The 16,202-nt window shown below is 37.8% G+C and overlaps 1 protein-coding gene across 3 annotated transcripts in view; it reads right to left on the reverse strand.

Moving 5' to 3' along the window:
• The window catches only part of LOC137974446 (tetratricopeptide repeat protein 28-like), a 37,608-nt gene that overhangs the window by 9,128 nt on the left and 12,278 nt on the right, over positions 1-16,202 (reverse strand). For 2 of the 3 annotated variants that reach the window (XM_068821443.1, XM_068821441.1), the window contains exons 4-5: positions 8,255-8,321; positions 2,352-2,553 (exon numbers count right to left, since the gene is read on the reverse strand). The gene's annotated coding sequence lies outside the window, so the exon portion shown is untranslated. The remainder of the gene's footprint in view (positions 1-2,351; positions 2,554-8,254; positions 8,322-16,202) is intronic. The other variant, XM_068821442.1, reaches the window with a different exon arrangement.

Genomic DNA, 16,202 nt, shown 5'->3' on the forward strand with positions numbered 1-16,202 from the left:
CACTGTGAACACTATTTTGCGTACAACGAATACTTCATTAGAAGTATTTTGCATTGAATGAATACTCCAATATTTCTTGGGAACCAGTATGTTCGCCGTTTTGACGTAGAAAGAAAATAAGAAAATAGATTTCAACGGCCAAACAAGATAAAAAATGCCGAATTAGCTATCGCAGTCACGGGGACTTGCAATGGTCCCCCATCCAAGTACTAACTTTAGCTGACACGTGGACTAGCATCAACGATTGTGATCTTTGTTTTAAATTGTCGAACTTTAAACACTTGAAAGAAAAAAAAAGCAAACTAAAACAAAAACCCGGTGTCTTGCCGTAATTTTGACACAGGTGCATCCTTTGTTTCGTGACTTGTCAGCATTAAACACGCAAGGTAACTTGATCACAGGTGGGCGCTAAAATCGATGTCACTTTCGATTTTGCGATTTTACTTGTACGACCAAAAGTACGATAGAAAAATTGAACTCTGAGTGAACGTAACAAAAATCTCCCGAAATGTTTTTCGCTGATGGCAAATTGTTTTATTCTCGATCGACACTTCCTAGAAGTTCCTTCTGCTCTCCTCAAAAACTACATATTAAAATTTATATACTTTTGCGTCAACATTTGTTTTGCATAAAGCAGGCTAGCAAAATCTGTACCTGGCTTAGTTCGCATTTTTGAGCGTTAAAATAAAATTTTTGGTCGTATGTTCCTGACCGTAAGTCGCATATTTTGACATCCCCCATCCACATACTAACCCCGCTGGAAAGGGAATAACTTTAGAAACATTGGTCTTGGAAAGCTATCAGCAGCTCAGAGTGCAGGCTTAAGCTTGTGGTGAAAAAGAAGTTGTAAATGATCAACATGTCAGCCTTGAAGCCAGCTCGAGTGTAGAATCATGACGAACTTTTGTAGTTTATGAGAACTATTTACTACTTATAGCTTTTGTTGAGTTAGAGGGAGTTTTGGCGATGTAAACCCGGATTGGGCTACTGGATTTGAGCTTTTTTCTTAACGAGATTTCAAGTTATTGTGGAACGTTTGGTACCAAGTTACTCTAATATTGAAATCAAGATTATGGAATTGTAAAATTAGAACCTTGGACTGGACTATACAACACGAAATTACGGAATTTTTAGCTTTTTGAGCATTGAGAGAAATAGAGTTGTCTTCTTGTCTTCGCCACGGCAGATTTAAACAGTTTGCAAGGAAATAAGCCAGGATTATGGAACCGGACTTCGAATGCAGGGCCCGGTTGTTCGAAAGCCGATTACCTTAATACAGGATTAGCGGAAACATTTGTTTTACGTTTTCAACTTTTTGGTGACAGTCTCCTTTGCTTATTTTTGTTTTTCAAGATTGACTTCTCATGTAAAGTTTTACAAAATATCAGCATTGAACAGCATTTGGAAGTAGAGAATAAAACTCGTTTTAAAACTTGGGTTTTGAACAACTTGCCCAGGGCCCAGTTCCTCAAAAGCCGATTAACGCTAATCCCAGATTAAAAATAAACCAAGCAGTTCATTTCTCTACTCCCAAATGCTGTTCAACGCAGATTTCGGCAGAACTTTACATGAGAAGACGTCAATCTTGAAAAACAAAAATAAGCAAAAGAACCTTTCACCAAAAAGTTGAAAACGTAAAACAAACGTTTACGCTAATCCTGGATTAAGTTAATCGTCTTTCGAGGAACCGGGCCCAGGATGATAAGTTGTTGAACTATGATTTGTCATATGTTTTTCGGATGATTTAAGGCTGCAGGTAAAACTGCAGGATTTGAATAAAATCTCCTTCCATAAAATAAAAATCCCGTATCCTGATAACCTGCTAATAGGGCTTTGTTGTTTGCATTTGCAAATTTAGTAACATTAATAACGAGTTTTTACAACAAACAACTTCAAGTTATATTACAGATTTATCTTTCTGGAAATCTCTCGCCATTTTTCGAAGTTTACCTGTACTTGAAGTTGACTGTAACTGGACAATTTGCGTTAACTGTTTGCGCATTCCACGGATACGCCCATGTAGGCGTCTTGTCTAAATTTTGTTTGAGAACTCTGTTCTACTGTTTAGTTTATCCTAATAGTCATTATTGTATTATTGTGCATGAAAAAATCCAATCTTCGTAGTCTTGTTTCTTTGCAAAAAGTACAGTCAAAATAGTTCCTAAATCAATTACTCATACCCAATCTTCAAAGAATTAGAACTATCCAATTTTCGGATATTAGATTACAAGAACTGGGTAACTTTATGTATTCTTATGCACATCCTCTTCCACCATCAAGGTTTCATTCATAATTTTTCATTTAAAAAGACCTCTATGTATTTTTTGCTAGATTTGCAGAATGATTTTCACCTTCAACTCTGTAAAACTAATCTTTGCAACTTCCGTTCTCCCACGAACGTCTGCTGAAAGGAAAAACCTCTTCCGTTCAACGGCCAGCAGCAGATGTTTGTAGGGGAAGAACGTATGACGAAGCTCTAATCACGTCTGCATGGGAGGCTATCATCACACCAGAAGTTGAGGAACATCTGAAGTAGATGAAGGGTTGAAAGCTCTAAGAAAGGCAATCAAAACTGGTCGATTAGAGAAATGCAAGGCTTATGCACCAGCTGTTGGTGAAATGTGTGTAATTGGGTAACTAGTCTAAAGATGCACCCGCACTGTACTACCAAGCAAGTCATTGTCAGAACAAATCTAAATCGGACAAGCAAAGTACGGTGGCCTTGTATGGGATAACGCAACAGCAAAATTATGCAAATCCTGCTATAAGTGTCAGCCGGTTCCTCCTCCAAATCCGCCAAAGCCATTGAAGCCAAGAGCATTGCCAGAATAATGCCCTTGGCAAGACCTGGTCGTAAGTCCTTTGTGACCACTCCATTATGGTCATTATTGACTACTACAGCCGTTATTATGAGTATGTGGTCATGACATAACCATCAGTAAGAAAGTAATTGACGTAGAATATACTTTTAGCCACCATGGTCGTCCCTTAACATTGAAGTCAGACAATGGACCTCAATTCAGCTAAACTGAATTCCAGAAATACTGAAAGCAGAATGGAATTGTGCTTCTCGAGAAAAAAGGCAAATGGGTGGTTGAAGGGGAAAATAGCTCCCTATGTGCCCTCAGCAGTAAAGAAATTGTTTTAGTTATGGTCCTTATGCAAAGGCATCTGCAGTTTTCAGTTATGGTAATTTAATAAATAATACTACCACATTAAGCAATCAATTTCATGAAAAAATATTTTAGGTTAGTCTGTAAAATGAGAAAGAGAAACCCACAAAGTAGACTCTTAACCTCAAGATAAGGTTAATAAATAAAACAAACTTTGTGTGAAATTAAACCTTGAAATTCAAAAACAGGCAACAAACTTATTCAAGTTGTAGGGATAAAAAAATATTTGGTCGCATCTGTTTGTGTCCATGGATTTAGTATAATTTTCCTCTCTTCTTCCTTTCTTAAATCGGCACGAGGGGATCGGGTAGAGATCTAGCACCGGACTAGAACCCCCCTTGCTCCGTTGCGCTCTATCCCTGAAAATTCTCAGCCATTTTTATGATCCTGATGGTGTCACAGTCAGCTTTTCTTTACTTTCGGATTGTTTGGGTTTGCCTCATGGAACCATTGTTTCGTTTTGCATCATGGGATTTCTTTAGTTTCCTCGAACTACCCCTTTCTGCCTCCACAGCAGTTTCTTAAGGCTTTACCGCAACTCACCATCCACACACAGAATATTCCCCCCAGTTGCCCACTTTACTAGAGATTATTTTTTCAGTTAGTGGAAAGGAACCCCTTCCTGAAAGGGGATTCTTGCTACAGCATCGTACTCACGCCACAATGGTTGCTAGTCTACTGCTGACTTTAACTTCAACAACTCATTAATAATTAATGAGCCTAACAGCCTATCAAGACACCGATAAAACGTCACGTGCATAGTATTGAGGCCTGGCTTATTTTTTTGTGTGCTAATAGCTTAAAGTCCAAGTATAAGCAGGACCCCCAATTTGGAAGCTCGAATTAAAAAAATAAAACATATATAAGACAACAAAGTTTGAAGTTCCAATGAAACTCTACTAGTAAACAAACAAGGACAAACAATTATGGTTTCAAAACACTGACACGGTGGTTGTTATGAGCTTTCATATCAATTGTCTTTATATAGCGAATTTCACTTGTCATACCTTTATCGTGTGAGTTTATTATAAAAAAAAACTTAAAGATGCTTTCTGAATGCGATTTTTTTCAATATAGCAGTTTTTATATCACTTCGAAAGGCTCTCGAATACTCACGTCGTCCAAGGGCACTTTGAGACATGGAAACAAGTCTTTACTTTTGATTGCATCTGACGTCACGGCGGCCATGTTGGTGTTTTGGTACCAACATGGCCGTCTTATCACGTGAGTTCAACCAAAGAATTAAGAAATTTCTTGATCATTGAAAGCAAGAAAGGATCTCCTCGGGCTTCTTAGCCACCCCGAGGAGATTCACACTCTGTGGTACAAGCTCAATTTCATGGTTTGCCTCTTATCAGGGACAGGTTAGATAACTATGTGAAAATGTGAAGAGGAGTATAGGCATCACAATGAATCGGTTGGACATTTGGCTCGCGATTACTCACGAATATGTTGGTATTTTCTCGCACGTGGCGGAAAGGTATCCGTCAGATTTCAAGTAGGTTGATGTTCACTTGTTCGAGTAAAGAGAATTAATCGCTTGAAAGAATTCTGGAGAACAAGAATCGCAATGAACGCAATGAGCGGCTCCTTCAGGAGTCACCACTCATGAAAAAGGCAATGATCAGCAACATGCTTTCAGTTTGTTGATGCCATGATGCCATGTTTGTTTTCTGCGTGACAGTTGAATTCAGTGAAGTGTTACCGGGAACACTGTCTGCGGTTCAAGCACTCACAAATAAATATTTTTTTCTCTGTGGTAACCCAGACATATTATCAAGATTAACATGCTACTCCAAAGCTGAAAGAGAGTGCATTTATTTCCAAGAGACGACTTTGAAGTCGAAAGATGATAAGCAGCGAAAAAATTCAGCCGTGTTTTACTCACCGCTTGCGGTTTTAAAATTCGTGCAACAAATAAACACAACCAGTGCATCCAGTTCCTCTCATCTAAATGCGGCTTTTTCTTCAAAATATTCAAATAGACATTTTAGGGCGAAGATAGTAAACGTGTTATCAACTAACGACGATGTTGTGATCTTTGACATTTAAGCGACTCGCTAGAAATGAAATACGAAGATGGACTTCGATCCTTGGTAATAGTGAAACAGCTTGCACTTTGATTACACCATACGTCCAATTTCTCATGAATTCACGTCTTAAAAAGTTTCTCGTCATTGTAGATGCTGCATTGGTATTTTGAATGCTCTTCTTTTGCTTTCTTGAGGAGAATGAATCACTATTTGTCCGGTTCCAGCTCGATGGCCGCCACGACTCGACATGGTAACATACAATCAAAACCCCTTCCAAACAACAAAATCAAAGAAAAAAGGAGCAAAGAACAACAACGAATATATAGTTAAGTTGTTTCCGAACGCCACAGGATATTTGGTTCACTAAAGTGACCATGGATGGCTTTGATTGTGTAAGATATTCACACCCACCACACACTCCTTTGAAAAAGTTGGCAAGCTTTTTCAAAAATTCTGGCATGCTGCCACGCATGCGCCACTGGTGACACTGCTCCTTTAAGTAGCACAGATCGTACCATGACCTGCAAAAGCATCCCGACTTGTTGTTCAACGGCAAGATGAGAGGGAAGATGCTGATTGTCACTTAGACTCCTAGAAACTCAGGACCATCGACAGAGATGCAAATTTACAACCAAAGACCAAAAAACACGCAGATAAGGTATTCAAGTAGGTGATCAAGTACTGGACAAGAAAAGAACAATACGTTTCCACTCCATTTAACCCAACACCATTCCAAGATATCAGCAAGACCAGCAACAGTGTTGTTGTGGATGAGGATCCGAGTTGGACTCAATACTCAAGAAATACCACCTCCCATGTAAAAAACGTTTAAGGCAGATGATTCCACCCTCACTCTAGAAGCATCACCAGTAAGAGCGGAGAAGACTACAGCACATGCCACAACACCGATTCAAGCTACATGTGTGGGTGAACCAACCACAGAGTTGTAGGAGCTGCAATAGGTTGTAGCTAAGTTACCTGGCCTAAGAATGGAAACGAGGCTGCCGGTGACCCTGCTTTGATACAAACCTTTGTGCTTTTCTAATGTTAATGCATGTAGACTAATTACAATTACGACAACACAATTTACATAATAAAAGCAGTGAAGTCTGTATCAATACAAGGTCACCAGCAGCCTCGCAGCCATTCATAGGCTAGGTCACTAAGCAAACAACTGTAAAATGGACTATTCTAAGATTTTATTCCATTTGTTTAAAATTCATATTAAATGTAAATGCAATAAAATAGGAGGACCAAGATCAGGCTATTTAACACCTTAGTCAAGCCAGTCCTGTTATATGGAAGTGAGACATGGAAGACCAATGTCCAAGACAACAGAAAACTAGATTCCTTCCAATACCAGTGCCTGAAAAGAAGCCTGGGTATATTTTGGCTAGTATCGATTTGACGAGCTTAACGAAAGAACAGGATGTACGAGGATGAGTATAGAAGTAAAGAGAAGGAGAAGGAAAGTTGCCCGCCCCAAAACCACCTGGCGCCAAACTGTGGAGAAAGAGAGGACAATGGTGGGCTGGAAGTCTTGGGAGGAAGCGAGAGCCCTGGCTAAGGATAGGGACAAGTGGAAGAAGAGTAGTGCGGCCTTACGCGCAACAGAGCGTGAAGAGGATAGGTGAGGTGACATCTGTATTAAACCAAGTCATCAATTGAACTCAATTTCTTGGCCTCCAATATTTAAATAATCATGAGATTTCTCATCCCAGTTTAATTCCAAATCCCTTTTTTGATTTCTTTACTATTAATCTGTCCCATACTAAGGAAACACCAAGGTTTAGTAACATCCTGTGGTTCTAAATAAACGATAAAAGAAGTGTGCACAAGAAGGCACGCAAGCTTACAAAACTTAAGGCAAACAAAGCGTTAACGATAGCCAAAGTTAAGACTTACATTCTGGCTGCCGTGTTGATGTATTTCTGCTATAAACATATGTTGATAGTACATTTGTATGAAAAAAGAAACCCTTTTATGGAATATCACAAAGCTCTGTTATTTGAACAGGCTTGGTTGTTTTAACTGTACTTGTAAATTATTACGGAATTAATTAATTAATTAGTTTATTTATTTATTTATTTATTTATTTATTTATTAGCAGAAGCGACAATCAAGATAACAAAAAAGGACCCATTTATATGTACGAATAACTACATATTGCTGGTTGTCAAATGCGCAATAAGTCACAGGAAAGGTCCATTTTGTCACCAAGGAAATCATTTCTGAGTATCAGAAAAAACCAAGTCATGATGCGTGAGTGTCTTGTTCGGAACCAGCCTGAGCTTCTTGACTAATGGAGTAGCAGTATAACAAGCACAAAGCTTCACATTATTTCTCCTACAATCCCTCAAATCAAACAGCTGAAGGAACGCATTTATGGGATGAAATGCAGTCAAGTCAACTCAAATCAAAAATCCCAGGAGATAACATTCCGAGTTTGGAAGCAGGGATGGTGCAGTGGTGAGAGCACTCGCCTCCCACCAATGTGGCCCCAGTTCGATTCCCGGACTCAGCGTCATATGTGGGTTGAGTTTGTTGGTTCTCTACTCTGCACAGAGAGGTTTTCTCCGGGTACTCCGGTTTCCCCTCTCCTCAAAAACCAACATTTCACTTGATTTGTGTTTAATTGTTAATTTCAATTTACAGTGTCCCCAATTAGTGCTTCTGCGCTAGAACGACTAGACACTTAAATTAAGTTCCTTTTAGACTCAAATCAATTAAAAAAAACAATACTGCTATACATGCACTATATAATGCATGGTATTCACATGCCAATAAGTGGATGCATAATGATTTCTAGAATCTACACTTCCAGATTTGTCTCAATTTAAGCCTCAAACCCTAAGCACTTATTACTTTCAATTCTTTGTTCATCCAACAGGGAAAATTGAATCATACATGTATATGGATCACAAGTGTATGGAAAAAGGGTGTCTTTTAGCACAAGTTACACGTAATCACAGCTTGGTTGCATCTCGTGGGTCATACATGTACATTGTATACAATATCAAAAGCTTTCAGTAATGATGAGCAACTTACCACTGTTGGTCCAAACAGATGCTATTTTGTGTGAGCTCAAGCAGTGGCTTCGTCAATGGAAAGAACTCTGCAATGGTGATTTGATGTGGTTAATACACTTGTCTATCAAAATTAGTCTCTGAATAAAATACTTCTATAAGGTTTGACTCTCCTAACATAAACCATTTAAGGACGGTGCCAACTGTTGTTATTGCGCATACGTTCTGCGCATCTTGAGATACTCGGATTTTCCTATCGGTGATGCTTACCAATACAGGGATACTTTTGTGCGGTTTAAAACTATCCGGAGAAAGTAGATCTTAGTAAGTACTCTTGGTATCCAAAAAGAAAATTGGGGGTAACCATGCATTTTTGAGACAACAACAACAACTTTTATTGACCCCTTATACTTGAAAAAAAATTAATGTACATGAAGTAAGAATTAAAGCTAAATGGGGTGTTGGCTTCCTAAAATAACTAGAAAGTTAACAAGGCTAGGAAACCAAACTACATAGAATAAATTACAACATAAGGGTCAGAATGATGCATACACACACACACACACACACATTGAACTATAGATAAGTATAAAAAGGACAAACAAAATTTACAAGCCATGGGGAGAAGAACAGATAAACTTGGATGAAATCCTGAATATAATAAACGAAAAATCAAATTTAAGGCAGCAAATAAATCACAGAATAAACTGAGAAGAAACTCATTACCCTAGGGAAAACAGAAACAAGAATGAAATTAATATTGGCACAGCAATTCATTTTTTAGTTTTTTTTTAAATTTACTAAAAGGAGTTGACTTTATATCTTTCCCAAGAGAGTTCCATACCTTTGGTCCTTGAAAGCGAATATTAAATATTCCATAGTTTGTTCTAGCTCGAGGCAGGTAATAAGATTGATTTGCTGCACTTCGTGTATTGTAGTTATGAATATTAAGCACTGAATTGAAGAAGGTATCAAAATTCGAAGGCAATGAGTTATTATGAAATTTATGCATAAAAAGTGCAATATGAAATGTAACAAGATCAGAAAGCTTCATAATTTCTAATAATCTAAACAGTGGAGTTGAATGCTCATCAAATGTAGAAAAAGTCATAAATCGAACTGCTTTTTTCTGTAAAATATATAAAGGCTGAAGTGTAGTTGAGTATGTATTACCCCAGATAATTATACCATAGGTCAGAAATGGGTAGATTAAAGAATAATAGAGATTAGTAAGAATATCAATATTAACATAATGGTGAAGCTTAGATTATATACCATAGGTCAGAAATGGGTAGATTAAAGAATAATAGAGATTAGTAAGAATATCAATATTAACATAATGGCGAAGCTTAGACAAGATGCCTACACTTCTTTTAATTTTCTTTACAGTACATGCGATTTGAGGTTTCCAGGATAAATTTGAATCAATTAAGATTCCTAGGTATTTAATACAAGATTCCTGTTGCAACTGCTTCCCATTTAGAGTTAGGTGGAAGTTGAATGTTAATTTCCTTTGAGGAGGATGAAAAATTACAAAACTAGTTTTTTCTATATTAAGAGAAAGTTTATTAGCACAAAGCCAGGAATTCACATTAGAGAGTTCACTGTTCATACTTGCCTGTAGAGAGGTGAGATTTTTATGTTTGCAGAATAAATTAGTGTCGTCAGCAAATAAATGAAAATCAAAAACTTTAGAACAATGGTGAAAGTCATTAATATATAACAAGAAAAGGATTGGTCCAAGGACTGACCAAGGACTGAGAGATAACTAAGTTTCAATTTGAGAAAGAACGCCATACATTGCTTTGTAATTTAAAGCTTTTTACAAATATTATTCATGAATTATCTTTGAAAAATGCGTGGTTACCCCCAATTTTCTTTTTGGATTTTAATAACACTTGTTAAGATCTACATTTCCTGCATAATCACACACCGTGGCAAAAATATTGTTAATTAGTAGGCACCGTCCTTAAGCGCACACACATAACAATGCAAACAGAGCGTCCTAACTAACAGAGGAATACAGCTGCACCTCTTAAGAGAAACATGTACAGTAACTGTACACGTGGTGTAAAATTATTACCACCCATGGTAGTGTTCTAAGTATCTTATTCTGAAGTGGATAGTCATAGTGGAAATAACCACCCATTCTCTTGAAATGTTGTTCAGTATAATTATTCTAAAGTGAATATGCTGATACACAGTGAAATAGTTTAAATATTAAAGTATAGAAATGGCAAAGTAAGTGGATATGTTAATGCCGGTAAAATCCGTTCTCAGGTGAAATCCGTCTTTACCTATGTTAAATTGGTGATCCTCATTTTACCTAAGTAGCATATGCACTCAGATGAATTAAAGAACCATTTTTAGAAGCCTAAATTAAGCCTAAAGAGAAATTAGGGTCAGTTTAGGACTGTTCTTGGTTATTATTAATAATTAATAATTACATTTATATAGCGCAGACCTCTATATGAATATATTCAGTTGCGCTTCACAATATTTTAAAATAAAATTATGTCAAACCGTCACGTGAACTAAAAACATAAGAAACTATTAAAAACTACAACCATATACCTATTTAAAAGCTAAATTAAAAATGAGACATGAGTAGAAAAACCTATTTAAAAGCTAAATTAAAAAAATGAGTTTTAACAGCAGTCTTAAAAGTGTATAATGTCTTTATGTTGCGAATTGTTGAAGGTAATGCATTCCAAAGATAAGGTGCAGCTGACTGGAATGCACGATCGCCAAGGGTTGGACGGGTCTTAATGCTAGGTAACTCAAGTAATAAAGAGTCGTTTGACCTAAGGGAGTTTCTGGATTGCTTTTTGATGCAAATTAAATCGCTCAGGTAATTAGGAGCTAGACCGTATAAACACTTAAATGTCAAAAGCAAAATCTTAAACTTTATGCGGTAACTAATCGGGAGCCAATGAAGGTTAAAAAGCAATGGTGTAACATGACAGAATCTTGGTGCTCCTATGACCAGCCGAGCTGCGGCATTCTGTATACGTTGGAGTTTCATGATATGTGAATTCGGGAGGCCATATAATAGGCTATTACAATAATCTACTCTACTGGTTATAAAAGCATGAACTAATGATTCGGTAGTTGGACGACTTAAATATTTCCTAATTCTACGTATGTTAGAAAGATAATAAAAAGCAGATGAGCAAGTTTTGTTAATATGACTTAGCATACTCATTTTCGAGTCAAACCAGGTTCCTAAGTTTCGAACTTCACATGATGGAGCAATTTGGGAGTCGCCAACCAATAACATACTGATGTTGCTGACTTTCTGAAGTTGTTGTCTCGTTCTAATTAGAAGACATTCTGTCTTATCTGAATTTAGTTTTAACTTATCCTTGTGCATCCACTGACTGATATCAGCAATACATGATTCCATGGCAGTTAAGGCAGCAGTTTCCTCCAAATCATTTCCTGGTCTAAACGCGATATACAGTTGTGTGTCATCTGCATAACAATGGAGACTAGGAAGATGTGACTCGACGATCTTAAAAAGCTTGCTAGCATAGAGAGAAAATAATAATGGCCCGAGACAGCTACCTTGTGGAACTCCAAATTTAAGATTAAAAGTATTCGATAGAACACCATCGATAGAGATACGCTGAGTCTATTAGAGAGGTACGATTCAAACCAATTAAGTGCAGAACCTGAAATTCCAAAATCAAATTGGAGGCGATTTAAGAGAATCCGATGATCCACAGTATCAAAAGCGGCGCTTAAATCGAGAAGCACAAGCAATGTGACATGCTTATCTTCCATGCTCATCAAAATGTCATTCTTGACTTTAAGTAGGGCGGTTTCTGTACTGTGGTGCTGTCGATAGGCAGATTGCAATGTAGGAAAAAGATCATTCTCATTTAAGTAAGACTGGATCTGATCAGCTGCCACTCTTTCAGCCAATTTTGAAACAAAGGAAAGATTGCTGATAGGTCGAAAATTTTTAAAAACGAAGTCAAGGCCTTGTTTCTTTAACAGTGGTGTGACAACCGAATCTTTCCAAATAACAGGGAAAAATCCAGATTCAAGCGACAGGTTTATCATGGTTGTTAATATCGGAAGTAACTCATCAAGGCAATCTTTCATGATGTTCGTAGGAACAGGATCGAGTAAACAGGATTTTGTCGGCGTTCTAAGCACAAGTTTCCTTAAATAGTCCATGTCTACACGGTGAAAAGCAGTAAAGGAAGAAGAACACTGAGAAGAATGGCGGCTGATAGTACTGCATGAGTTCGGAATTGCATCAAGGCTAACGCGAAGATCGGATATTTTCTTGACGAAGAACGAACCCATGTCGTTAGCCAAAGTTAACTTGTCGCCGTGCTGTAAAAAGGGCGATTCTGCTGACTGATTTAACAGTTTCTTTGTAGCAGCAAAAAGCTTACGTTGATTATCAGAGATGTTGCTGATGAAATCTGTATAGAATTCACAACGAGACTTGTTCATAAGAAAGACAGCTTTATTCCGAAGAAGTTTGAAAGATCTCCGGTCAGGTTCAGACTTTGTAGACCTCCAGTTGCGCTCAGCTATCCTCCGGAGACGTTTCACAGATCTGATCTCATCGGACAACCATGGGGCTTGAGCTCTTTGAATCATGGTTTTCTTGGTTTTTGGTTTTACCAAAAGTAAAAAATGAAAAAAACTGTGTTGGGTTGAGAATTTTCGTCGTTGTAGTTCACTGGTAAAGACACAGGACTACAGATCTGGAGGGTGCGTGTTCGAGTACCGGTAAGTGATTAGTACAGTCTTCTGTTTCCATACTAACTATGTTGTGATGTTGAGCCTAAAGAGATAAGTGTATGAATACAGAAACCGCCGGATAAGATGATAAGAAACAGTAAGAAGATATGTTGAGATGCGTAAGGCAATGAGAATTTGAGGGAAGGTAAAGTGTTTTCAATCCTTTTAGGGGTTGGGAGAGTGCATATTCAACCTAGGTAAAAACGGATTCAACCTGAGAACGGACTTTACCGACAACAGATACTCAGACACGCAATGTCATGTTCTTAACTGAAACTGTGTTTTTACACACCTCAAAGAGTATTTGCACTGAACTCAGAAGATGTACCGAGTCATATTTACACATCAGTTTTGTTAAGCATTACAAGAGGATGAGAAGGGATATTCTAAGTAGTTGGGTTAAGATTTCACTGGATGCTGCTGGAACAGACACAATGCAGTTCAATCCACATAGCACCAGAGCAGCCTCCACTACTGCAGCTAGAGGAAATCCAGTCAGCTTTCAAGAGATGCTTAACACAGCTGCTCTTTTATGACCACATTTTCTTGTTTTTATGATACATGTACATGTAAGCCTATCGTTCAAGCAACAGTTTGACACGGGTGCTCTTAATGTTGCTGTTATGAAATAACTTATTGTTGTCTGTAAGGGATGACATGGTAATATATCTGTGTACAGTATGTTGTGGAGTTTGACTTCATGTGTCTGTTGCTTTGAAATCTTATGTAAGCCACAAGCCACACTTGTGCACTGTGGTCTTCGCACTCTCTCGGATCGGCGTGCCGCAGCATGCACTAAGTTTATCCAGAGAGTTTGCGACACCGGTGTCCTTGCTAACTTGCTACCACAGCGCACAACTGTGTTCCATGGATACAATCTACGTTCAGGCACCACCAGAGAGGATCTCGCCATGGCCTCTACTAACAGTCTCGACAAATTTCTTACATACATATTCTTAACTAGTAAAATGTTTCATCATAATTTATATATATGATTAGTACTTTGATCACTCTTGTAATTTAGCTGTTAAGCTACAAAAAGAGGAATTAAACTAATTATTATTATTATTATTATTATTATTATTATTATTATTAGCATTATTATTATTATTTCACTGTAAATTGAAGTTTGATTGGAATTCTGCCGACTTACAACAGTGCCTCGAGGGATTACATGGAGGGTCCGAAATCAAGTTTTTGGTGCAGGCACCAGCTGGCAACTAAAACAAAACTTTCAGTTGCCAGATGCAAAAGTTTCATTGCCAAAAAGTGTCCATAATTTTTTGCTTGTGATCATATTAGACAGAAAACATAAATTTCTATTTCCTACTTTGAAACAAAATCAAAAGGTGTCGAAGTTTGAAGCTTGGACATAACACCTGTTTCCTTGGGCATGTACTTACCCAGTACAAAGGCGGGCTAGCATGAATTACTAGCGTCACTCACAACTGATTGACTGTGGTATACCATGTGAAAGGAATACCAACAAAAGTTTTGTAGTTGCTACAACAAGTTGCAAAATTATGGACACACTTTTATTAAAAAACACGTACTTTTCTAGCTTCCAATACCCGCCATATCTAGAATTTAAACCTTTCCCACTTCTCCTCCCCTCTCCCCCTTTCAATGTTGACTGTTTAAGTTTTCAACAATTTTTTTTTTGTCTTCCTAGCAACACTGATAAGGATGGTGGTGGGCTGCAGTGTGAGAGATAATAGGTAAATTAATAAGTTTTGAAATACATCTCAAATGTATTCACAAATTGTTCGTTTTGGCTTGAAAATGTTTGAACATTTCGTTCTCCTCAATTCCCAGCGTCCTCTCTCAGACATGCCTCGCTTACATGTTGCTGACGAGTCCAACATGGCGGCTAAAATGGACGAGTTGGAGATCTTTCGCTATCCTGGAAACGCGAGGTCAAAAGTGTGGGAATATTTTGGTTTTCATCAAGTGAAGGAAGGGCCCACTTAGACTTCTATTTAGATGAAAAATATGTGGAATGCTTATTGGTAGATTTTTCTGATTATAATCGATGATCGATCCGTTGGGGCAATCTGATTATTTCTGATGATCGAATGTGAAATTTCAACCAATTCCCACCACTACATGTACATAAAAGTATAATTAGCAGTCCTCTCATTACAATCTAAGACCTAAACCTAATGCCACTGTGGTGATGAAAACTAACCGTTTCGGTGATTTCGTTAGTGTGATTTTGTTAGTGTGACTGCTGTGTCAATTGTAATAGTAAATCCAATTATATCAATTGTATTCTTTCTTGCTATCTATTTCTATTTATATTTTTATAATTGTACCATGTATTGCTCTGACCAACACTGTAATTCAGTCCTTGACTGCGAGAGTGTTCAATAAACGAATTTATTATTATATGACACGTTCATTGCCGTGACTTTAACATCTTTGAAGTTCCCACGGCCTGTTCCCGTCTAACCCTGTAGCTCAGTCAGTAGAGCAGCGGTGATCTAACCCGCAGGTTGTGGTTTCAATTCCCACCCTGGTCAGAGTTTTTCTCTGTGCTTGTGTGGGCCCATTTCCATTGGTAGGGCTAACGCTCACATGGTTCATATGGGGTAGAAAGCTAGCACTTCACATTACACTCTAACAAGTTAAGTCTGTTCAGTCGTATAACAATGTTTGCTAATAATTGATTTTTCCGGAAGTGGATGTTCCCTTTTAATGGCATGCAATCACAATTAAAGGAGAAGTTACAAATGTCTGGCGAGTTTCTCATTCACAAACAACAGCTAATTTCGTACATGTTGCGCATGTTTTAGATGTCACATGTCGACCGAAAAATACTTGTTTAAGGCAAATTATTCCGAAATCGGTTCCAGGATATTTCTAGCGTACTGTAAAAAGCAAAAGGATGGAAATCGCACCTTTTGATCTACCAAATTATAATGTACGTGTATTTTCGACTTAACTCACAGAAAGCACGCAAAATTACGTCATACCGAAACCCTGCCACAACCCAGTTTATCGCTGGCCATTTTCCATTCACAGCAGATCAGAGAATTCAACCATTTTTTCTTTCGAAACACCATATTAAACCCAAAAGATATACATGTATGCTCTCCCATACCAATAAACAAAGTGACCATATGGCAATACAGTGATAACCAACTCAGAAAATCGGCGTCAAAATTGTTGACACATTGTCCATTCCTACGCTGTATGTGTTGTAG

Source organism: Montipora foliosa, chromosome 10 (genome assembly GCF_036669935.1).
Source record: "Montipora foliosa isolate CH-2021 chromosome 10, ASM3666993v2, whole genome shotgun sequence".
Taxonomy (NCBI): domain Eukaryota; kingdom Metazoa; phylum Cnidaria; class Anthozoa; order Scleractinia; family Acroporidae; genus Montipora; species Montipora foliosa.